The sequence below is a fragment of the Zingiber officinale genome, chromosome 6A (assembly GCF_018446385.1).
Source record: "Zingiber officinale cultivar Zhangliang chromosome 6A, Zo_v1.1, whole genome shotgun sequence".
Taxonomy (NCBI): domain Eukaryota; kingdom Viridiplantae; phylum Streptophyta; class Magnoliopsida; order Zingiberales; family Zingiberaceae; genus Zingiber; species Zingiber officinale.
The window spans coordinates 47,995,420-48,021,136 of NC_055997.1; the positions used below are offsets into that span (position 1 = coordinate 47,995,420).

The following is a 25,717-nucleotide window of genomic DNA, read 5'->3' on the forward strand; positions in this document are numbered from 1 at the left end:
ATTACTGATGATGCAACCGTGTACTTGTGTTGACTAGCATGTGTAACCCTAAAAGACTTTGGGAAGACTTGCAAGATTTATCATTAACCTAATCATGTCTAACAATGTTTGGTTTCACCTTTCAAACACACCATTATGTTGTGGATTGTGAGGCAAAGTCCATTGAAACAACATTCTATTGTTCCTGAGATAACTTTGAAACTCTCAACTTAAGTATTCATCACTTTGATCATATCTAAGTATTTTAATACCTTTGCCAAGATATTTCTCAACTTTATTTTTGAATTCTTTAAACCTTTCAAAGATCTTAAACTTGTATTTCAATAAATACTCATACCTAAATCATGAGTAATCATTGATGAATGTAGTGAAGTTGCTATAATCTATTAGTGATGAGTTGACATGAGTCCACACACATTGTTACGAACCGCAAGACTACGGTTACGTCATCAGTAATAAAAGAATATCAAATTCACAGAGACTGGTTATAATCACTAAAGATGTCTCAAAAGCGAATTAGCTAAACAAACGATTAAAATATCATTTACAACTAAAGATTAGAAGTAAGGGTTAAATGCATAAATTCAGTTTTATAAAGGTTCTAGGAGTTTTGGTTTCTTTGTGATATTCATCGATGTAATGCAATCTACCAATTCTTGCCCTCAATTGTAATGTTTTTGTAAGAAGTCACCGGTTATCTTTTGTAGAAAACATCAGCCAAGGACTCACATCTAAACCTTAAGAAATCAAAGAATTATGATCCCTATGAAATCCGTTGGTGGGGCAACCCTGTCACGACGGCCCTCGGTCGTACGACATAGAGACGCATCACAGATCAACTCACATTAAGATATAGAGTTAAGCAAATCAATCCGTCCTACTTCTTTGTAGGTTCTTGCTTTACCCCTAAAGGTGATCCCCAAAAATATTCGTTAGCGAGGCAACCCTGTCATGACACTCCTCGATCATATAATTTAGTGAATTCCTCAACAAGATTCCACAATAAATACAAACAGCCAATCAATAATGATAATTAGGCACAAAACATAACAATCCATACAAGATTGATTGATACAAAACATAATAATATCCTTGAATCAAGAAGATGGCAAATCCATGAATCTTACATCAAGTTACATCACAAATACTCCCTCCTTCCTAGAACAAAAGATCTACTCCATAGAAGATGAAGAAAGAATCGAAGATAAGAAGGTTAAAGACATTCCGATCCAAATTAAGAAAATAGATAGGAATGCTTATCTCAATACGACGAGTGATCTTCAGATCCAATCCTCCGCTCTTGGAGTCGAATCTTGGACAGAAATCGCCTTCTAAACGTTGGAGACTCACCCAAGAACAGATCTCCCCAAAGGAGAGCCCCTCCCCCTTTCAAAGAGGAAGAGACTCTATATATAGAGGAGGACATTTGGGCGCCACACAACCCAGGACACGGCCGTGTGAGATCCACACGGCTAAGGCATTCCTCCTCTCGGCCAAGGTCACACGGTCGTGTGATCCTCACACGACCGTGCCATGCTCCACTTCTGCTTGCCTGCACGACTGTGTGAAACTACACGGCCTAGCCAATTCTTGTCTCTAGAAGAGTTGCACGGCCATGCCATTTTTTAACTTTGGAAAGGCTGCACAGACGTGTAATCATACACGGTCGTGTACTAGTTGGCTGGAAAAGGTGGCACGACCGTGTAACCTCACACGGCCAAGCCACTCTCCCTTGCTGTTGATGCTACGTGGCCCTGTCATGACCACATGTCAGGGTCATTCCCCTTTGCAAGGTCATGTGGCATTCATTGCCAAAGTCATTTTTTCTCCGTTTGGTTATAGAATCAGCCACGGACATCAATTATTCTCCAAATTCGACTCCTGAAAGCATAAAACACACAAGAGCAGATCTCCGAACAAATAAAAGTATTTATGCTAAAAGCAAAGCAAGGAACATGAAAGTGCATAGATAAAGCATGTATAAAACATAAGAATATGCGTCAAAACATGCTAAATAAGTGTATAAAATCTATGCACATCACACCCCCAGACTTAGACTTTTGCTTGTCCTTAAGCAAAATGCTGCAATCAAGATTCATGTATTCAATAATGTACCATAATCCTTAATGCACTTTCCTAACTCTATCTAAAAGTTTCATTAATAAGCATGATCATAGAAACAAACCAAGTATGGCTTAGCATAAGTCTCCTGTGCACGGTGTAAATAAGTAACTCAAAACCCTTCAAGTTTCAATCTTTGTCCTAGTCAAGTCGTCATCCAATTGAGTTCCTAATATTTTCGGTGATAGGAACTTACCTGCCACACACTTGGTTCATATTTCTCAATCAACCCAAGGTCTCAAAGGCGTGCTCGATATCAGGAGAACCATAGAAGTCATTTACCAGTAACCTAACTCAGTCTCAAAGGGGTGACTTTCTAGTTTCCACTCACGACAACTATTTTTTATATCCCTTTTTTTTCAACACTTTTTTTTTCTTCTTTTTTTTTCCATCATCATGCACCTTTTTTTTCACTAAGTGATTACATTGTGTAACACTTAAACACATAAGTTCATAGGCACAAAAGTTGGGATATTTTGATTTTTCTAAATGAGCTTTCAAGATTCGAGCTTCATCCAGTAACCAAAATGAAGTTTGAGAAATCACCATGGAAACCAAGTACTAAACAAATAGGATGAATCATGACTATTTCAATGATATCAACTATTCAAGTTCAAGTAAAGTGAAGTGAAGGTAAGATCCTTAAGGTTAAGCCAAAACTCAAACTTATTTCTATATGATACTTAGCTCACAACATGCTACTCAAGATAGAGAAAAGAGGTACACTAAATATACTAGCATCATTTACAATATCATGAATCAAGATAAAGAACGTGCTAATAATTTTGCTTTTGAACAAGTAAGCAAAAAGTAAGGATTGATATTTCTTCAATAGGGATGCCACAAAACTTTTTAAAAGACAGCCAAATGACTATCAAAAACAATCCAAGCAAAACAAAACAAATGCAAAAACTAAAAATTGAAAGTGCAAAAAATAAAAATTTTCAGGTTACAACCCCCCCCCCCCCCCCCGACTTAAACTTTTCATCATCCCGATGAAATCAATATGGTGGTGGAGGTGGACGAGGGAAAGGAGGTCTGCGTGGACGTCCAATAGGAAAGCTAGGAAAACCTGAAGTCTCACTCAGGATCCTATGATACTCATAGAGGGCATCTACTTGTTGACTAGTAATACTCATGCCCTGCATAAATTCTCTCATTATAGCTTGATCAATATCATAGTCTGAACAAATTCGACCACTTGACCTTGAAAATTCCTCGTGAACTGAAAATGATTCCGTACTTCTCTAAACTTGTCATCTGATAAAGAAAAGCGACCCTCCAACATTACTCGTTGGGTATCTTGCTTCTCATGAAGCGAGTCTAGAGATGCACGAAAATCATAAAAATCAAATCTGGAACTACTCGTACCAGCAAAAGAGTTCCTAGCAAGTTCCAGATGTTCGGAAGGCTGCGGATGTCCAAATGGCGAGGGCTCAAGGTGGGGCTCTCTGTCTCCGGATATGGAAGGAACATTCTCAAGATCTCTATCAGTGATTACCCAATTAGCAAGGTTGCAGAAAGCGGTGCGCTCGAGATAAGGAAGAGGTAATGGAAAACCATTCTTCCTAGGAAAAGCAAAACCATTCTCATCCCAACAAATCATTTTCATAGCAAGACATGTATCAATGTCTATCATGTCATTTCCATGAATAACTTCTAACCACCTAGATCAAGTTCCAAATTTATAGCTATTTGAGTAATCAACCCACCAAAAATAATTGATCCCGAGGATGCCCTCCCGGCTCTCACCAAGGTTTGCAAAAAATGAAAACCAGAATCGAAGCCAACCTTATGTAGCATAGCCCACAAAGCAAAAAGTTTCACTCTACCAAAAATAGTTTTACTCATAACATGATGCAAATATCTAAAAATGGGGTTTTGCATATGAGAAGCTTTAGCTCTAGAGGGCTTATAAGGTTGGTCTAATCTAGTAATTAAATTCCAAAAATGATTCCAATTAAATCTTTGAGTCAAACCTGCAAGAGTTACCCGTAGACAAGCCAAAACAATTATTGAAATCACTAAATGCCCACTGAAACTCTTGATTCATTAGTCTAAAAGTTATTTTACCAACAAAATCATCTTCATTAGCAAAGTGAACATCTAGTGAAATCAAAAACTCCAATATGATATGAGGATATGTAGGTAGATGTGTGTACATAATATCATTCCAATCAAGGGACTCAATCATCCAATCTACATCATCCCTAATTCCTAACATGTCTAAAATAGTTGGGTCCATATAACGTGTACACACAATCTTTCTATTAACAAGAATTTCAAATCTAGACTTATGATCTTTATTTCTAAAAATAATATTGAATTCATTGTGGTTACCTTCGTCGCGTGCTATCCTCTTTCCCTTGCCCTTTGTCAGTTGCTTTCCTTTTTCTTTGGTTGGCTCCCTTCCAACGCTTGATCCACCGCTTCCTTTGTGAAGTCTATTCAATATATTGGACATGTTGTCAAGCTTGAGCAAGGAAAGGTGCTATTTTGTTGGAGAAGTAAGTTCTTGTAAGAATAGATCTTGAAAGACAAGATCTTTGGGACTAGGAGTTGTAGATCTTGAAGATAGGAGAGGGGAGAAGCAGTGTTAAGATCTAGATATGAGAGGATTAGAGGAGAGGTTGAAGAAGAAAGGAGTTTGGCAAAGAGGAGTGACTTGAGGATGAGGGGTGTGTATGCCTGACACGGCCTAGGTATAGTCGTGTCTTCTAGACATGACCAAAGTAAATGGCTCTACATGGGTCGTGTAGATCTACACAGCCCCGACCCTCTCCTTCTTGAGTTGGGCAGCATGGTCGTGCCGATTGGCACGGCCACATCCATCTTCTTCTCGGTCTAACTCACACAGTCGTGTGTGAGACACGACCTCATCCTTTTCCTCTTTGAGTAGCCTTGCACGGTCGTGCTGGATGGCACGGGCAGTGCAGATTCCTCCTCTGGATTTTTACACGGCCGCGTGTGGGACACGGTCGGGCACATCTCTTCCTCTGGAATCATCACACGGTTGTGTCTAGTACACGACCGGGTAGTTTTTCTTCTCGGGAACCCTTACACGGCCGAGCAGTTTTTCTTCTCGGGAACCCTTACACGGTCGTATCTTGGAGACACGGCCCATGTATCCTCCTTCTCTGCAAGTCACACATGGTCGTGTATGACACACGACCAAGCTCTGTTTTGCTCAATCTTAGATGATCTCGCTCCTTCCCAACTTCTCCAACCCTTCCATGCCCATGAAGAAGTCATGGCCGGTACAATTTCAACCTAAAAACAAAAGTAACAACAAATTAAAAAGTACTAACTAATGAAATGAAAAACTACAACTGAAAAACACTAAAGGAACCCTTGGGTTACCTCCCAAGAAGAGCTTGTTTAAGGTCTTTAGCTCGACTGTTCTCCTTGACCCTTTCATCTTTTTCTTGCCCTAGGAGGGCAGACGTATTTCTCATTTTTATTGGGAGGCCTCCTACCAATATCACTTGCCGGATCATGTTCCTCATCCAATGGCCTCCCATGAGGATGGAAATTCCAATCCTCAAGCTGATAAGCGTCTGCCCCGCTGCGAACACTTAATAAGAAAGAAGAGACCTGGTTAGAAGAGTTAGACAAATCATACTCCAACCTTTCTTTACCGATTACCAATGAAATCTTATGGTTTCTAACATCAATTATTGCTCCAGCTGTTGCAAGGAAGACCCTTCCTAATATAATTAGAATCTTCGGGTCCTCTACCATGTCCAGAACTATAAAATCTGTGGGAATTGTAATCCCACCAACAGCTACCGACACGTCTTCAATAATGCCCATAGGATATCTGCAAGAATGATCAGCTAATTGTAGTGCCATGGTAGTAAGTTTTATGTTTTTGAGACCTAAGTTATTACAGATTGAATAGGGAATGAGGCTAACACTTGCCCCCAAATCACAAAAAGCTTTTTCTATGAATTCAAATCTTATATTGCAAGGAATATAAAAGCTTCTTAGATCTTTAAGCTTTGGGGAAATGTTCTTCTCAAATAAAGCATTGCATTCTTCGGTAAGTGCAATGGTTTCAATATCTCCCCTTCTTCTCTTGTTTGACATGATGTCCTTCAGAAATTTGACAAACTTTGGCATTTGTAGAATAACATCAATTAAAGAAACTTCAACACAAATTTCTTTAACTTTTTCCAAAAATCTGCCAAATTCTTCATCTTTTTCCAGCATCACCAATCTTTGAGGAAAATGGACTACTTGATTCTATGGGTTAAGTGGAAGAGTCTCTTCAACCTTATTGGTACTCCCCTCCTTTTCTTGAATTTGAAATGGTTCAGGCGTAGGAGGAGAGAGCTCTTCTTCAGTTTTCATCCCTTTTGGAGCAGTCACTTGAGGATCTCCCAAGGTATGCCCGCTCCTAAGCTAAATTCGATTGTAATGCTCTATTGGATTAACATCAGGTTTTCCAGGAAATTGTCCGGGTGCTCTTGAAGATGATGAAGCTAGCTGGGCAATTTGGCTATCTTGAATCTTTTGATGCTTTTCAGAATTATCCATTCTCTGAGTTAGCTTCAAAATATCTTGCTTCATTTCATTTTGATTGGAGATTATTTCCTCAAGCATCTTCTCTATTTAAGAAAATTGATAGCTTTGAGAAGATTGTTGTTGTTGCTAAAAATTCTGTTGCCCCGACTGGAAATTTTGCTTGCCTCCCATGGATGGTCCTTTTTCTTGATTATTTCTATAAGAGAAATTAGGATGATTCTTCCACCCAGGGTTGTATGTGTTGGAATATGGATTGTTCTGCCTTTGATTAAAACCCATGATAGCGTCACATTGTTCTAATTGATTTATTGATGTAGAGAAAGCTCTCAAAGGACATGAGTCTTGAGAATGGTTAGAACTTCCACATGTTTCACAACAGCAAACTATAGCATTCACTGTATTAGTGTCAACCCCCATATTTTCTAGTTTCTTTGTAAGAGCATCCAACTTTGCAGTCATTAAGGTAACTACATCTACATTAAATTTTCCTGATGCTTTTGTTGGGTTTGAATAAGAATAGCCTCCACTTCTCTCTATTGCCCATTGATGATGGTTCTATGCTACACTTTCAATAATTTCTTCAGCCTCATCTAGACTCTTATTCATAAGTGCCCCTTCAGCAGCTGAATCTAGGGACACTTTATTATGATAGTTTATGCCGTTATAAAAAGTGTGCAACACTAACCATTTCTCTAACCCATGGTGTGGGCATTGTCTGAGCATATTATTGTATCTATCCCATGCTTTAAATAAAGATTCTGAATCAGATTGTCTGAAGTTTGCAATAAGATTTCTCATATGAGTTGTCTTGCTAGGAGGATAGAACTTATCTAAGAATTGTTGTTCACATTGTTCCCAAGTGGTAATGTTATTTGGAGGTAAGGAATTCAATCATTGTTTAGCTCTATCTTTTAAAGAAAACCCAAAAAGTAATAATCTAACTGCTTCTGAAGGAACATCATTCATTTTCATGGTAACGCAAATTTCATAGAAGACTTCCAAATGCTAATTAGGATCTTCATGCGGTCCACCTCCAAACTGATTTTGCTGTACCATATTGATTATTGCAGACTTAATCTCAAAGTTATTTGCGTCAACAGAGGGTCTTGTAATGCTTGAGCGAAACCCTCTAGCATAAGGTGTTGTATAATCCTATAGTGGTCTATTTGCCATATTTGATCGTTCTTGTTCTTCTTGATGTCTTTGCAAGATTCTCCTTCTATGGAATGTTCTATCAATCCCGGGATCAAGAGGAAGTAGATCTCCTGCAAAGTTAGATCTTCGCATACAAGAACAAGATTAAAGAATTTGATTCAAAGAAAAGAAAAGAAAAGAAAAGAATAGAAAGAATTTGGTTTACAAAAAGAATTGAAGAACAATGTAATGAATGAATGAGATGATAAATAAAAAAAATAGATGCAATGAAAGAATGTAATGAAAGAATGCAAAAGAGAATTAGAAAACTAGTTACAAGTTAGATGTAAGACAAGAAAAGAAAAGTTTAGTCTAACTCAAATGATAATCTCTAATGTCATAAGCGCAATTCTTGGCAACAGCGCCAAAAACTTGTTACGAACCGCAAGTGTACAGTTACGTTGTCAGTAATAAAAGAATATCGAATCCACAGGGACTGGTTATAATCACTAAAGATGTCTCAAAAGTGAATTAGCTAAACAAACGATTAAAAGATCATTTACAACTAAAGATTAGAAGTCAGGGTTAAATGCAGAAATTCAGTTTTATAAAGGTTCTAGGAGTTTTGGTTTCTTTGTGATATTCATCGATGTAATGCAATCTACCAATTCTTGTCCTCAATTATAATCTTTTCGTAAGAAGTCACCAATTATCTTCTGTAGAAAACACCGGCCAAGGACTCACATCTAAACCTTAAGAAATCAAAGAGTCATGATCCCTATGAAGTCCATTAGCAGGGCATCCCTGTCAGACGCCCCTCGGTCATACGACATTGAGATGCATCACAAATCAATTCACATTAAGATATAGAGTTAAGCAAATCAATCTGTCCTACTTCTTTGTAGGTTCTTGCTTTACCCCTAAAGGTGATCCCCTAAAATGTCCGTTAGCGGGGCAGCCCTGTCACGACTCCCCTCGGTCATACAATTTAGCGAATTCCTCAACAAGATTCCATAAGAAATATAAACAACAAATCAAGAATGATAATTAGGCACAAAACACAACAATCCATACAAGATTGATTAATACAAAACACAACAATATCCTTGAATCAAGAAGATGACAAATCCATGAATCTTACATCAAGTTACATCACAAATACTCACTCCTTCGTAGAACAAAAGATCTACTCAATAGAAGGTGAAGAAAGAATCGAAGACAAGAAGGATAATGACATTCTGATACAAATCAAGAAAATAGAAAGGAGTGCTTATCTCAATACGACGAGTGATCTTCAGATCCAATCCTCCGCTCTTGGAGTCAAATCTTGGACAGAAATTGCCTTCCGAACGCTGGAGACTCGCCCAAGAACAGATCTCCCCAAAGGGAGAGCCCCCCCTTTCAAAGAGGAAGAGGCTCTATATATAGAGGAGGACATTTGGGCGCCACACAACCCATGACATAGCCGTGTGAGATCCACACGGTCGTGTGAGATCCACATGGTTGTGTGAGATCCACACGGCTAAGGAATTCCTCCTCTCGGCCAAGGTCACACGGCCGTGTGATCCTCACACGGCCGTGTGATCCTCACACGGTCGTGCCATGTTCCACTTCTGCATGCATGCACGACCATGTGAAACCACACTGCCTGGCCAATTCTTGTCTCTAGAAGTGTTGCACGACTGTGTGGCATACACGTCCATGCCATTTTTCAGCTCTAGAAAGGTTGCACGGCCGTGTAATCATACACGACCATGTACTGGCTGGCTGGAAAAGGTGGCACGACTGTGTAACCTCACACGACCAAGGCACTCTCCCTTGCTGTTGATGCTACACGACCTTGTCATGACCACACGACTAGGGGCATTCCCCTTTGCAAGGTCGTATGACACTCATTGCCAAAGTCGTTTTCCTCCGTTTGGTTATAGAATCAGCCACGGACATCAATTCTTCTCCAAATTCGACTCCTGAAAGCATAAAATGCACAAGAGCATATTTCCGAACAAAGAAAAGTATTTATGCTAAAAGCAAATCAAGGAACATGAAAGTGCATAGATAAAGCATGTATAAAACATAAGAATATGCGTCAAAACATGCTAAACAAGTATTTAAAATCTACGCATATCACACATTGGTATGTATAAGACCCAACATGTTATTCTCTCATTCAACTTTTCCCTTAAAAGATAACTTAGTCATCTTATCTTTTGAGCATGAAGTGCATGCATCATATGAATCTAATCCAAATGATTCTATAATTCTACACTTGTGTAATTCTAACATGTGTTTCTTACTTATATTGCCAAGGAGACAGTGTCACCAGTAGGAGGTTAATTGATTATCTTATCATCTACTATTCTTTAGCTCACTTATGTCATTACATATATATGAGGTACACCCGGTATCCAATACCAAAGTGTTTGAAGAAATAGTATGTCATTCATTGAATGAAAATACCTGAAGGAGATGGGCATCAAATGCCTTTTTTCTTCTTTATGGACTTAAGACAAATCTTATTATTTCTTCTCCAATGTTCAATCTTACCACAATGGTAACATAGATCCTTTGGAGCCAGTTCTGCTTTCTTGGCCTTGAGAATAATTCTCAAGTTGTGAAGTTAATCTTAGAAGTTCGGTCTTGTCAGTTTGGTTGTTTCCAAAGTTGAGCATAAATTCAAAGAAAACATGCTTATTCTAATAAACTAGAAATACACGATCAAGTAAATATGAGAGAGATGATTTATTCCATAAATGTAAACAATTTACACATGTATATGGATTCCCATTTACTTATCAAATTTAAGAGCACTTACTTTGAATTCGGGAGATCATAAGTTTTCTCCAAGTTGTTTGATATCCGTTATAGATAAGAACAATTTTAACTTTGGCCAACAAATCATTCTTATCTATAATGGTAGGTATCACGTATGCCAATTATGTATCGCATATATATAACTATCACATTATGCTATCAACTAATTGAATATTCACATAAACATTAGGTTGTTAACACATTAACAAGTATACATCAAATTTATATCGCCCAACTTCACCTCTATCCACATTGATCTTGGTTTTGGCATAACAAATCAATGCTTCAAGTTAAAACCAACCTGTTAATCATGAGATCGTATCTTAATGGTTCAAACATATTTTGTAGCGACCCGCCTTCTACTAACTAAGCTGTAAGGTCGGGCCATCACATTATGCTGTGCTAAACCATTCCCTAACCATCATTAAATCTAGGTGCGGAAGCTGTACTAAATAAATTTTGCTAAACTATTGTCATTTCTTTATTCCATATGTGCTAAGGGGTGTAATCTAAAGTATACCTAGCATATACTACATCCCCTAGGGTCAAGGAACTGAATTAAACCTTTTCCAACCATTATCAGACCTCCCAATCGATCCACCGATCGATTGGAATGGTCGAATCGATCCGGTGATCGATCCAGCATGCTACTGTATGCGGAACTTGGGTTGGATCGATCCAGTGATCGATTCAGCACGCTACTGTGCTCGGGCAATATTCTGGATCGATCGGCTGATCGATTGTAACGACCCGCCTTCTGGGTACTAAGCTGTAAGGCGAATCGCTACAATACTGCTAAGCTATACTGCGCGGAAAGCTGGGCTAATTAAAATTTTTGCTAACTAATTGATTCTTATAAACTAATCGCCTTACAGACCGATCTACTGATACTGGTACGGTCACAAGACCCTGGATCGGTCTGCTGTCCGATCCTGAAGCTTCATTGCTTCTGTTCCTGGCTGGATCAGTCTACAGACCGATCCAGGAGTGCCCTGATCGGTCGGTAGACCGATCAGTGGCTTTCGGTGCTACTGGCATTGGATCGGTCGGTGACCGATCCTTAAACTGCGAACGGGTTCGCTCATCGTCTTTGGATCGGTCGGCGATCGGCAGCTGATCGGTCGGCGACCGATCGGTATATCTGAATCGATCGGTGGCCGATCGGTACTAATCTCTTGAGGCTCTGTATCGTCTTTGGATCGGTGGTGACCGATCCGAGGAGATCTGATATCTCTTATCTCCTGGATCGGTCGGTGGCCGATCCGATGCTGCTCGAGCGATCGGTGCAGGCCGTCGATGTCTATTCGCCGGAACTCGATTTCGGGACTCGGTGTGCCAAAATACAATCCAACAACTACCTACTGCATAATAAACTATTCTAATAACAGGTAGTGGCAATTCTAAACTGGTTCATGGCATTTCACTCACTAAAACACATTTTAACAACTTAACGTGCATGAAAACGACAGTATCAAACTAATAAACTGAAAGTGCTGAAAGTAAATGCTAAAGAGTTCTAATGTATAAATTAAGCTCGTTAGATCCCTAAGATCTTTCATTCCAGTTCCACACACACCATCTTAGCATTGCCCTCCGACTTCCTCTGCTAGTCCATCTTTCCTTTACCCTTATCTGCAGTATAAGGAAAAATAGAATCTGTAAGCTTAAAGCTTAGTAAGAAACCATCTACCTCACAAAAACATGCAACGATGCAATCATGGATTTAAATCATGCTATTTGAAAACATGCACTGAAAAGCTAAACCATGGCATCCTGAAATCTAATGGCATAACATATAAGCATGGCATATACACTGGAATCATGGCATAGCAAGTAATAACACTAAGCTAATCATAAGTTAAGCTAACTGGAACTAAAGCAGTAACTGAAAACAAACTCCACTAGCATATCTGATTTTGAGTTTGAAACTAATACATAATAAGTGAAAATAATAAACATCTTGCTTTGGGCTGTGCGCGCATCCCTACTAGACCGGGGTTGCAAGTCCGAATTTAGCAGGTTTACTAGGTTTATGAACCTAGGGACGACTGTGGAGTCCAACCCAATGGATATCTAATCCAGTGCGCCACTGAAAATAAAATACTAATATCTTTAGCTAATCGATATAACATGCCATTCTAGGTTATCCGAACCTAGAGCTAGGTTATCTGAACCTAGAGGCGTGGGAGCCTACCCATTGGACCATAGTCCCATATAAGTAGTGAGCAAAGTTACTAATTTAAATGCTACTAATGCATTTAACTGGGCTAATAAACATAACTGAAGGGTAATTAGCTAAACTAACCCCTTTTTCGAACACTTGGTGTGCTTCAACCCCTCTCTGCATTAGGAAAGACACCTCTAGGCACCCAACCGCGTCTATGATCTCCAACTGAAGGAGAATAAACGTGTTCGGCCCATCTAAAGGTGCTAACTAAATTCCTAATCTTCGAGAAGGGTTAAAACACATCCTAGGTGCCGGAAACTACACATATAGCTAATAACTAATGCATATAAACGAACGGAGCTATTATACCGCAGGTGAGGGGTTTCTTACCTCCTGATCTTAATTTCTTACGATTCTATTCGCTAGAGTTCCGGTGGAGATGATCCTCTCGATGATCCGATCACGTCTTCGCGTTCCTCTCGCGGAGAAGAACCTCTTTCGTGTTGGAGTCGTCGCCGGAAAGTGAACCTATGGACCCTTGCCTTGGTGTGCCGTGCGTGAGGAAGAGGAAGAGGAAGAGGAGTGGGCGGCGGTGAGGGTTTGGAGAGGATCGGCGTGAGTTAGGGTGAGGAGAAGGAAGTTGCCGAACCAAAACTAAAATAAACCAAACCCCACTTAAACCCTCTATTTATATTAAGTGGGTAACCCGAACCAACTCTAATATAAATTTAATTGTCTCCCTTTCCTTTCAGCACGGCCCTGCTGGGTTCAACTGGTTACTAACATTATCCTCTACACGATAGGTCTCGGGTTCGATTCCCGCTTAGACCGTTTTCGTTTATATTTATTTTTGCTACTTCCGCTACTCGGAAAATTCCGGAAAAATATCTAAAAATTCCAGAAAAATCATACTATATTTCTAAAACAGTTTTGAGAATTTTCGGGCGTTACAATCCCCCATACCTTATAAAAACAATTCTGGGTACTTCTGTCTCATGCTGGCTTCTGTCTCCCAAGTCGCCTCTGCTGCTGTGTGATTTTGCCAGCTGACTTTAACTAATGGTACTTCCTTGTTCCGCAATTTCTTTACTGCTCGGTCTATTATCTGAATAGGCCGACTGTCATAGCTGAGATCATCACGGACCTGTACCAACTGGGGCTCAATCACCTGGGTGGCGTCTGGAATATGCTTCTTCAGCATGGAGACGTGAAATACGTTGTGGACAGCTGACATTTCCTGAGGTAGCTCTAGCTCATATGCTACCTTGCCCACTCTCCTCGTGATAAGGTATGGTCCCACATATCTGGGGGCTAGCTTGCCCTTCTTTCCAAAACGCATGACTCCCTTCATGGGAGCTACTCTGAGGAAAACTGTATCCCCAACTGAGAACTCTAGGGGTCTGCACGTGTATCGGCATAGCTACCGGCTCTGTCTTGTCTCTATCCTCTGGCGAATCTGTTGTGCTGTGGTAGCTGCTACTAGATCTGTCTGAAGTTCACCACTCTCATACCAGCAGATTGGTGATCTGCACCTCCGCCCATAGAGTGCCTCATAAGGTGCCATGCCGATAGTGGCCTGATAACTGTTGTTGTATGCAAATTCTGCTAGACTCAGATATTTGCACCAACTTCCCTTGAAATCTAGGGCACAAGCTCGGAGCATATCTTCGAGTACCTGATTTACTCGCTCCGTCTGACCATCTGTCTGAGGATGGAAAGCTGTGCTGAATTTTAACTTCGTGCCCAATGCTGACTGTACACACTCCCAGAAGTGTGATGTGAATCTGCTGTCTCTGTCTGAAATGATGGTTCGTGGGACTCCATGTAGTCTGACGATCTCCTGGAGATATAACTGAGCTAGCTTCTCCATGGAGTAGGATATCTTGATAGCTAAGAAGTGGGCTGATTTAGTCAACCTGTCAACCTGTCGACTATTACTCAGATGACGTCAAAACCATTCGTGGTTCTGGGCAGTCCCACTATGAAATCCATAGAGATATCCTCCCACTTCCATTCTGGAATCTGTATAGGCTGCAGAACTCCTCCTGGTCGCTGATGTTCTGCTTTGACCCTCTGACAGGTGAGGCAGATACTAACATATCTGGTGATGTCTCGCTTCATCCCGGGCCACCAAAAACGTTTCTTCAGGTCTTGATACATTTTGGTGGAACCTGGATGCATCGCATAGGGAGTCCTGTGAGCCTCATCTAAAATCTTTCTCCGTAGTTCCTCCTGATCTGGAACACAGAGTCCATCACCACAATACACTACTCTGAATTCTCTACTTTCTGGTTCTGCTAGCTCTTGCTTGATTTTCTGAATTTCAGGGTCCTGCTCCTGAGCTGACTGAATATCACCAAATAAGGTAGACTCTAAGGTCATAGTAGAGAGCTGTCCAACGATGAGTTCGAGACCGAAATCTATGATCTCCTTCTGTAGGGGCGGTGACATGGCTGTAAGAGACAATAAGGTAGCACTGGATTTCCTGCTAAGTGCATCTGCTACCTTATTGGCTTTCCCTGGATGGTAGAGGATGTCTATATCGTAGTCCTTGACCAGCTCAAGCCATCTGCGCTGTCGCATATTCAGATCCTTCTGAGTGAAGAAGTACTTCAGACTCTGATGATCTGTATACACTCTGCACTGAGCTCCATATAAGTAATGTCTCCAAATTTTGAGAGCGAACACTACTGCTGCAAGCTCAAGGTCATGAGTAGGGTAATTCTTCTCATAATCCTTGAGTTGTCTGGAGGCATAGGCGATCACCTTGCCGTTTTGCATCAGTACTGCTCCTAGTCCCAACTTAGAGGCATCACTATAGATGTCAAAGCTGCTGGTGTCGTCTGGCAGAGCCAAAATAGGAGCACTGGTCAATCTCCTTTTTAGCTCGCTGAAGCTGTTCTCACAGTCCTCTGTCCACTGAAACTTTCTGTTCTTTCTGGTAAGAGCGGTCAGTGGGGAGGCTATCCTGGAGAAACTTTCTGTAATATCCTGCTAATCCCGAGCTCCTGATTTCTGGCGTTCTTGGTCGCTTCCAGTTACTTACCGCTTCTATCTTCTGGGATCCACCATAATACCATCCTTTGAGATGATGTGACCCAGAAAGGACACCTGGTCTAGCCAAAATTCGCATTTCGTGAACTTGGCGTAAAGCTGGTTCTGCTGAAGTGTCTGCAATACTAGTTTCAGGTGCTCTGCATGTTCTTCCTGAGTTCCTGAGTAGATAAGAATGTCATCGATAAACACAATAACAAACTTATCTAAATACTCCCTGAATACTCTGTTCATGAGATCCATGAATGTAGCTGGAGCATTGGTCACGCCAAAGGGCATGACCACGAACTCGTAGTGTCCGTATCTGGTTCTGAATGCTGTCTTTGGTATATCCCCTTCTTTAACCTTTACTTGATGATCAATCTTAGAGAACACTGTTGCTCCCTTTAGCTGATCGAATAGGTCATCTATCCTGGGAAGAGGATACCTGTTTTTGATTGTGACCTGGTTCAAGGCACGGTAGTCTATGCATAGACGCATGCTTCCATCCTTCTTCTTCACGAACAACACAGGTGCTCCCCATGGTGAGTGACTAGGGCGTATGAAACCCTTGTCAAGAAGCTCCTGTAATTGCTCCTGAAGTTCCTTCAGTTCTGCTGAAGCCATGCGGTATGGTGCCTTGGAAATTGGATTTGTGCCGGGAATAAGCTCTATCTCAAATTCAATCTCCCTGTCTGGTGCTAAGCCTGGTAGCTCTTGTCACAAACGACTCGGACCTCTGCTAGCTGTTGGTCCCTGTCCTGACTGGTGCTGACTACGTGTGCTAGGAATCCCGTGCATCCTGAATCCAGTAACTTCTGTGCCTTCATAGCTGAGAGAAACCTCTTGGCCTTTCTCCTTGGTTCCCCGACGAATTCGAACTGTGCTTCCGCTTCAGATTGGAACGTGACTTTCTGTTTACGGCACTCGATAGAGGCACCGTATTTGACCAAAAAGTCCATTCCGAAGATAATGTCATAGTCGGTCATTTCTAGCACTATCGGATCGCAAAAGAGCTCCATGCGCTATAATGGCCGGCCTCGAGCCGTGGACGCCATGATCTCTCCAAGGTAGCGTCGTCAATGACCGAGTATCTCGGAGGTACCTCTAATTTTCGGAGAACATCCGGCTATATATGAATGGGTTGCCCAGTATCAAATAGAACAGTATCATTGAAAAATGCTAATCTGACCTGTGACAACCGTCGAGGCATTGGCTACGTCCTCTCTGGTGAGTGCGTAGATCCTCGCATTCGCTAAAGCTGGAGGGGCTTCTAATCTGCCCTGGCTGATAAGTGGACCTTCTAGAGCGGCCTGCATCTGATGTAACTGAGCTGGCTGGCCTGCAGGAAGACCGGTCTTGCTCGGGCACTGCTTGGCCATGTGCCCTTCTTGTCCACATTCAAAGCATCCTCGTGTGCCCTTGCGACAAACCCCTGGGTGGAATTTCCCACAAGTGACACACTTTGGATAACTGGGTCGCTTGCTAGATGGTCCTCCTTTTGAGTCACTCCCTGATTTGCGCTTGTTGTTGGAGTTCCCTTTCCAGTTGGAGCTGTGGCCCTGCTGTTTCTGAGTGTGAGAGCTTCCTTGGCCTTTGAACTCTGAGGAGACTTGCTTCTGTTGCTTCATGCTGTTCTGGTAATGCTCTGTGGTCAAGGCACTGCTCACTAGCTCCTCCGTGGTCTGTGGCCTATGAATGCCACCAGCCACGTTCACTGCGATCTCGGGCCTCAGCATCTTGAGCATCAACCGGACTCGTTCCTTCTCTGTGCTGACTAACTCTGGACATAGACGAGCCAACCTGTTGAATTTCTTCACGGCTTCCTCCACCGAAAGGTTGCCCTGACGAAACTCCGTGAACTCGTCGTAGTGGCGGTTTGTAACCCGCATGTGAAAGAACTCCTCAAAGAATTCCTTCTCGAAGTCCCCCCATGACATCTGATTCACTGGGCGCTTCGTTCTGATTCTTTCCCACCACATGCGTGCGTCTCCTGTCAGGCAGAAGGAGGCACACTTCACCTTCTCGTGTTCTGGCCAGTCCAGAAGCTCCATCGTGCTCTCCAGTGTTTTGAACCATGCTTGTGCATCCCATGGTTCACTAGTGCCTGAGAAGTTCTCTGGCTTGACTCGCTGCCACTGGATCAGATAGGCTTCCTTCCTTGGCTCAGCTGCTGGGACTGTTGGTGCTGGGGCTGGTGCTGCAGGCTGAGCTGGTGGAACCTCTAAAACTACTGGAGTCGTCAGGTTTGGCTCCGGGGTGACTGTGGGGGTACTCTGCTGGTTAGCCTTTAAGGTGGCTATTTCCTGTTGCTGTTCAGCTAGCTGCTGCTGTAAGATCTGGAGGAGGCACTGAACTGCCTGCCTCTTGCTGGGGCTCAGTAGCTAGTGCCCTTCTAGCGGGGCGTCCTCGTGCCATTTCTAAAGACATAAGGAACATATGTATAACTAATACTATCACAGTTATATAATTTCTGATATCATGATTAAACTACCATGTACTAACAAGCACAAGCATATAACATGAACTGTAATTATAAGCAAGAAACATATAACATGAACTGTAGCTATAAACAAGAACATTAAGGAGAGTAGAGGTATCCTTACTTGGGAGCTGCAGGTACAATGCTGATGTGTGTGTAGGAAGTATGGAACACGGCTCTGATACCACTCTGTAACGACCCGCCTTCTGGGTACTAAGCTGTAAGGCGAATCGCTACAATACTGCTAAGCTATACTGCGCGGAAAGCTGGGCTAATTAAAATTTTTGCTAACTAATTGATTCTTATAAACTAATCGCCTTACAGACCGATCTACTGATACTGGTACGGTCACAAGACCCTGGATCGGTCTGCTGTCCGATCCTGAAGCTTCATTGCTTCTGTTCCTGGCTGGATCGGTCTAGTTGATCGGTCGGTAGACCGATCGGTGGCTTCCGTGCTCTAAGGCATTGGATCGGTCGGTGACCGATCCTTAAACCTGCGAATCTGGGTTCGCTCTTGTCCGTCTTTGGATCGGTCGGCGAGCCGTCGAGCAGCTGAATCGGTCGGCGAGCCGATCGGTATATCTGATCGGTCGGTGGCCGATCCGTACTAATCTCTTGAGGCTCTTGTATCGTCTGGATCGGTCGGTGGCCGATCGACGGAGGATCTGATATGCTCTTATCTCCTTTGGATCGGTCGGTGGCCGATCCGGTGCTTCTCGAGCGATCGGTGCGAGACCGATCGATGTCTGATTCAGCCGGAACTCGATTTCGGGACTCGGTGTGCCAAAATACAATCCAACAACTACCTACTGCATAATAAACTATTCTAATAACAGGTAGTGGCAATTCTAAACTGGTTCATGGCATTTCACTCACTAAAACACATTTTAACAACTTAACGTGCATGAAAACGACAGTATCAAACTAATAAACTGAAAGGGCTGAAAGTAAATGCTAAAGAGTTCTAATGTATAAATGAAGCTCGTTAGATCCCTAAGATCTTTCATTCCAGTTCCTGCCACACACACCATCTTCGCATTGCCCTCCAACTTCCTCCGCTAGTCCATCTTTCCTTTACCCTTATCTGCGGTATAAGGAAAATAGAATCTGTAAGCTTAAAGCTTAGTAAGAAACCATCTACCTCACAAAACATGCAACGATGCAATCATGGATTTAAATCATGCTATTTGAAAACATGCACTGAAAAGCTAAACCATGGCATCCTGAAATCTAATGGCATAACATATAAGCATGGCATATACACTGGAATCATGGCATAGCAAGTAATAACACTAAGCTAATCATAAGTTAAGCTAACTGGAACTAAAGCAGAATGAAAACAAACTCCACTAGCATATCTGATTTTGAGTTTGAAACTAATACATAATAAGTGAAAATAATAAACATCTTGCTTTGAACTTACTGTGCGCGCATCCCTACTAGACCGGGTTGCAAGTCCGAATTTAGCAGGTTTACTAGGTTGTCTGAACCTAGGGACGATCGTGGGAGTCCAACCCAATGGATATCTAATCCATGCAGTGCCACTGAAAATAAAATACTAATATCTTTAGCTAACTGATATAACATGCGATTCTAGGTTATCCGAACCTAGAGCTAGGTTATCTGAACCTAGAGGCGTGGGAGCCTACCCATTGGACCATAGTCCCATATAAGTGTAGTGAGCAAAGTTACTAATTTAAATGCTACTAATGCATTTAACTGGGCTAATAAACATAACTGAAGGGTAATTAGCTAAACTAACCCCTTTTTCGAACACTTGGTGTGCTTCAACCCCTCTCTGCATTAGGAAAGACACCTCTAGGCACCCAACCGCGTCTATGATCTCCAACTGAAGGAGAATAAACGTGTCCGGCCCATCTAAAGGTGCTAACTAAATTCCTAATCTTCGAGAAGGGTTAAAACACATCCTAGGTGCCGGAAACTACACATATAGCTAATAACTAATGCATATAAACGAACGGAGCTATTATACCGCAGGTGAGGGGTTTCTTACCTCCTGATCTTAATTTCTTACGATTCTATTCGCTAGAGTTCCGGTGGAGATGATCCTCTCGATGATCCGATCACGTCTTCGCGTTCCTCTCGCGGAGAAGAACCTCTTTCGTGGAGTCGTCGCCGGAAAGTGAACCTATGGACCCTTGCCTTGGTGTGCCGTGCGTGAGGAAGAGGAAGAGGAAGAGGAGTGGGCGGCGGTGAGGGTTTGGAGAGGATCGGCGTGAGTTAGGGTGAGGAGAAGGAAGTTGCCGAACCAAAACTAAAATAAACCAAACCCCACTTAAACCCTCTATTTATATTAAGTGGGTAACCCGAACCAACTCTAATATAAATTTAATTGTCTCCCTTTCCTTTCAGCACGGCCCTGCTGGGTTCAACTGGTTACTAACATTATCCTCTACACGATAGGTCTCGGGTTCGATTCCCGCTTAGACCGTTTTCGTTTATATTTATTTTTGCTACTTCCGCTACTCGGAAAATTCCGGAAAAATATCTAAAAATTCCAGAAAAATCATACTATATTTCTAAAACAGTTTTGAGAATTTTCGGGCATTACATCGATCCAGGCTAACCAATCGATCCCGTGATCGATTCCGGAGCTCTCTGTTCGCGATGAAACTAGGCTGGATCGATCGGCTGATCGATCCAGACGCAGTCTGTTCGCGGAACGAGCCGCCAATCGATCCATTGATCAATTGAGGACCCCCAATCGATCCACCGATCGATTGGGGTTTCTGATTTTGCAGCTAAGCTCTGATTTCAGCACTTGTTCGTGCCAAAATTTCTTATATCAATTCTAAACTACATGCAAGACATTCTAACATCACACAAATAGTGTTCTAAGCATGATAGGGTGCATGATTAACTAATTTATAGCAATTAACATACTAAGGTGCAAGATAATAAAATGCGAAAAGGTTTTTTTTTTTGTGCTTAAAACAAGCTTGCTGAAATTCCCTAAGATCTTTATTCCAAGTTCCATCCACACACATCTTCATCGCATTGACCTCCAGCCTCCGCTAGTCCATTTTTCCTTTACCTTTATCTGCAGTATAAGGAAAAAGTATCTGTAAACTTGAGAGCTTAGTAAGAAACCATCTACCTCACTTAAAACATGCAAACGATGAAATTCATGGTTTCAAAACATGATATTTAAAATATGTGCTGAACATGCTAAGACATGGCATTCTAGCATACAAAACATGGAACTAAGAAACTGAACATGGCAATAAAACTAATCATAAACTATCATGTTGTATCAACAGAGAACTAAACTGATAGGAAAACTAAACTGAGCTAATTCTAGCTAGTGCTAAAGCTGTACTGAATTCACCTAACTATCTTGTGAGAGTTTGAAAACTATGTACATATAATAGGTGAAAATACTAATCATGCTGCTGATGGGCCCGGCATCTGTACGTGCTATGCGCGCATCCCTAACTAGACCCGGGTTTGCAAGTCCCGAATTTAGTAGGGTTACTAGGTTATCTGAACCTAGGGACGACTGTGGGAGTCTAACCCAATGGATATCTAATCCAGTACAGTGCCACTGAGAAAGTAAAATACTGAACATAAGCTAATAAATTCTTGTCTTGCTTTTACTAGGTTGTCTAAACCCAGAACTAGGTTATCTAAACCTAGAGGCGACTGTGGGAGCCCACCCATTGGGCATCTAGTCCTGTAAAAGCTGAAGCAAGACTAAATAGGCTGTGTAAAAGCTTCTAGTGCATTTATCCAAGCTAATAAAATGCCTAATTGCATTCGACTGTGCTAAACATTCTATCGAGCACTTGGTGTACGCTAGTGCACACCCTATGTGCCAAAATTTGCATACGACTAAACTAATGCATAAAAATCACACGAATAGCTACTTATACTGCAGGTGAGGGGTTTCTTACCTCCTGTTCGGATTTTCTTATGATTCTAATCGCTAGATTTCCGGAGGAAACGATCTACTTAACGATCTTCTCACGTCTATGTGTTCTTCTCGCGAAGAGGAGCGTCCTCGTATCCTTTGTGTTGCCGGGAGGTGCTCCTAGAACCCTTGGCTTGGTGCGTCGAGAGAAGGAGAGGAGAAGGGAGAGGGGTCGGCGGAAACTAGGGTGAGGAGAGGGAGTTCTCGGTGGAAACTAAAAATAACCCTCACTTAATTATTTTCCCCATATCTATATTAAGTGGGTAATTCGGCCCAACTCAAATATAAATATAGTTGTTCCCCTTTCCTTTCAGCACGGCCCTGCTGGGTTCACTTGGTTACTAGAGCCCACCATAAGGCATAGAGTTCGCTAGGTCTCGGGTTCAATTCCCGCGTAGGCTATTTTACGGTTCTACTTATTTTTGCTACCTCCACTATTCTAAAAATTCCACAAAAATATCCTAAAATTCCAGAAAAATCGTAGAATATTTCTAAAATAGTTTTGAGAATTTTCGGGCGTTGCATATTTAATTTTAGGTTGAGCTTGACTTTGGTCAACAACTCAAACAAAAAATTAAATTCTGGTTCTGACCATATTAACGAAAGGTGTAGGCTTTAATATTTTATGTAAGGGTTTTAGGTCTCATCTACTTTTTATGTGAATGTACTATCTACATGATAATACACGTATGACATACATGATGACATGTCACTTCGCAAGCAAGACATAATCAATAATATAAAATATCATAGACATGGTATATATATCTAATGCATCTATATGGCATACATATATGACATGGTCTAGCACAAATTATGTTATAGTTGTCATAATATTATTTGTAAATAAAATATGATTAAGAATTTAATTTTCATAAATCAAGATTCTTTTAATTAAATTAGGAAATAAATTTTCAAATTTTAATTACATATTTTATTTAGGAAATAATCCCCAATAAAGAATATCTAATCAATTAGAAATAGTTCCCTAATTTAAATTACAAAATAAATTAGGAAATTTATAATTAGAATTTTTTAATAAATTCAGAATATTTTATATTTGAAATTTTTCTAAATTATTTTAGCAACTTTCTAAAATTAGAAATTCTTAACAAATTAGGAAACTTTTTAAAAATAGAATTTCTTAAATAATTCAGAATCTTTCCAAATTGAAATATTTTAAATTATTACATAATATTTCCAAATTAAAAATTTTCAAATTAATTCAGAACTTTCAAAAATTTGAATTTCCTAATAAATTAGGAAACTTTTCAAAAATAAAAATTTATAATAAAAATAGAAAAACTTTTAGAAAATAATTTATAGAATATTACCAAAATAAAATTTCTTGAATTATTTTAGAATTTTCATAAATTAGAATTTCCTAATAAATTAGAAAATTTTCCAAAAATATAAATTCATAATAAAAATAGGAAAATTTCAAAAAATAATTTACAGAATATTTCTAAAATAAAATTTCCTAAGGGGGGTGTATTCAATCTTAGTTTTTTAATTACTTTCAATCACTTTTGTGGATTTTAAAAGTCTAGGTGTATTCAATCTAGACTTTTATAAACTCCATAGAAATTTAGTGGTATCCAAATTAAATTTTTATAGAGTTTTAGAAAGTCATGTGGTATTGAAACCTGACTTTTTAAAACTCTATGAAAATCTTTTGGTATCCAACTTTCAATAGATTTTCATGGATTCTTTTAAAAGTCTTTGGGTACAAACATTAAACCCTCAGTAAACTTTAAAAAATAAAAGAAAAAGTCATCTATTCATCCTTGAGATTTCTATGGACTTTTAACCCTACAAGTCTCTATCTTTTCGACTGTCGTCGCCTCTCTTTTCCCTTCCTCTACGAGTTTGTCTCTTCCTTGCTCCTAGATCAACCTCCTTCGATGTTGAATCTGAGCTCCATCTTCTAATTAAGCGCTCTCTTTTCATTTCCTTGGCTTTTCCTCTATCTCTCTCTCACATGGAGGTGAACATCTATTGGAATTACACCGTTTGGCTTTATTGTTTTGGTTCATCCGGAAGAAATCATTGTTAGTATTAGCCCTAATACCAATTATGTGATAATTGTAAAGGGCTCCTTTTGTATTATATTTCATTATTAATAAAGACAAAGTTAGTTATTATATTTACTTCAATTCAGTACCGAATAAATAAGTATAATAATGTCCTAAAGTAGGAGGTTCTAATCTACAATATATCAATTGGTTGAATTGATAGTGAGATATTGTAAATATACATAGAACACTACTCTTAACTATTCCTAGTCAAGTATTAATATGCAAGAATAATATTAATGCGTTGAGACTAGCATGTTGATCAACGGATGACTTAATATCACAAGTCATGGATATGAGATATCAGGTTGACACATGAGTATATATTAGAGAATATATACTGAATGACCCGCCATGAAAATATTTCATGGATCGTTATATGAGTGTCATAAATATTTTCATGTGACTATTAGTATGAATAATCCTTAGACCTGAAGTCACTACGGTTCCCTACATAAGGAGTTGATACTTTGGTATCAACAAACGTCGCCCATAACAGGGTGAACCATAAAGTCGATCACTGGTATGCAATAAGTTATGCGGAGGGATGTGAGTGATGTAGATGGGATCTATCCCTTCTATATAACGAAAGTGATATCTGTGGACTCCTTGATTAGTAGGACACAAGAATGCATGACCATACTTAAATGAGTCAATATGCGATATTGAGCTTATTTGATTGAGTGTGTCTACTTAGAGATCAAGAAACATAAAGATTAATAAGAGGATGGCACGGTCTATGCCTTATTGATCAATATAGATATCAAGAATTGAGTCATACAAGATAATAAACACGGAAAGGTTTGGTCGGATCTCGACATTCTCATCACTTGGGTAGCAATAATGTCTTGCTAGATGTCACTCATTGTTTATATATTTAAATAGTTTAGAGACATTGCCAACGCTATGAGAACCTATTGGGTCACACACCAAGCACAAGTCAATGGAGATTAATTCATATGATTGATCATTAGATTAAGTCTAATTCAAATTGGACTCATTGAGTTAGACTCAATTGGATTCAACTATTGGATTGATTCGAATTTGAATTAGACTCATTGAGTCAATTGGATTAATGATTAATGAGTTGGACTCATTAAGTGATTTCATGAATTTGAATTCATAAAAAAAGAGGAGTGTACAATTTGAATTACTCATGCATTGGATGTATTAGATGAAGAGTGAATAATTTGAATTGCTCATGCATTAGATGCATGCATTGGATTCATTGGATGAAGACAAATATTAATGTCAATTAAGGCAATTGACATTGAGGCATAAGGAAATTTCATGAATCTATAAAAAAGGGTTTTGGATTCATTTTCATGATGAGTTTTTGGTGTTCTTGCTCTTCTTCCTCCTCCTCTCTTCACTTAGCCAAAACTTCCAAGAAGGGTTGCTAGCACAATCTTTGGTTGAGTTTATGAGACAAAC

At 40.3% G+C, this 25,717-nt stretch overlaps 1 non-coding gene across 1 annotated transcript; it reads left to right on the top strand.

Annotated features, from left to right (window-relative positions):
• Positions 1-7,342: 7,342 nt before the first annotated feature.
• On the top strand, positions 7,343-7,448 carry LOC121998959. Its single transcript, XR_006116737.1, has one exon. It is a non-coding gene; the product is annotated as a small nucleolar RNA R71 (small nucleolar RNA).
• The last annotated feature ends 18,269 nt before the right edge of the window (positions 7,449-25,717 follow it).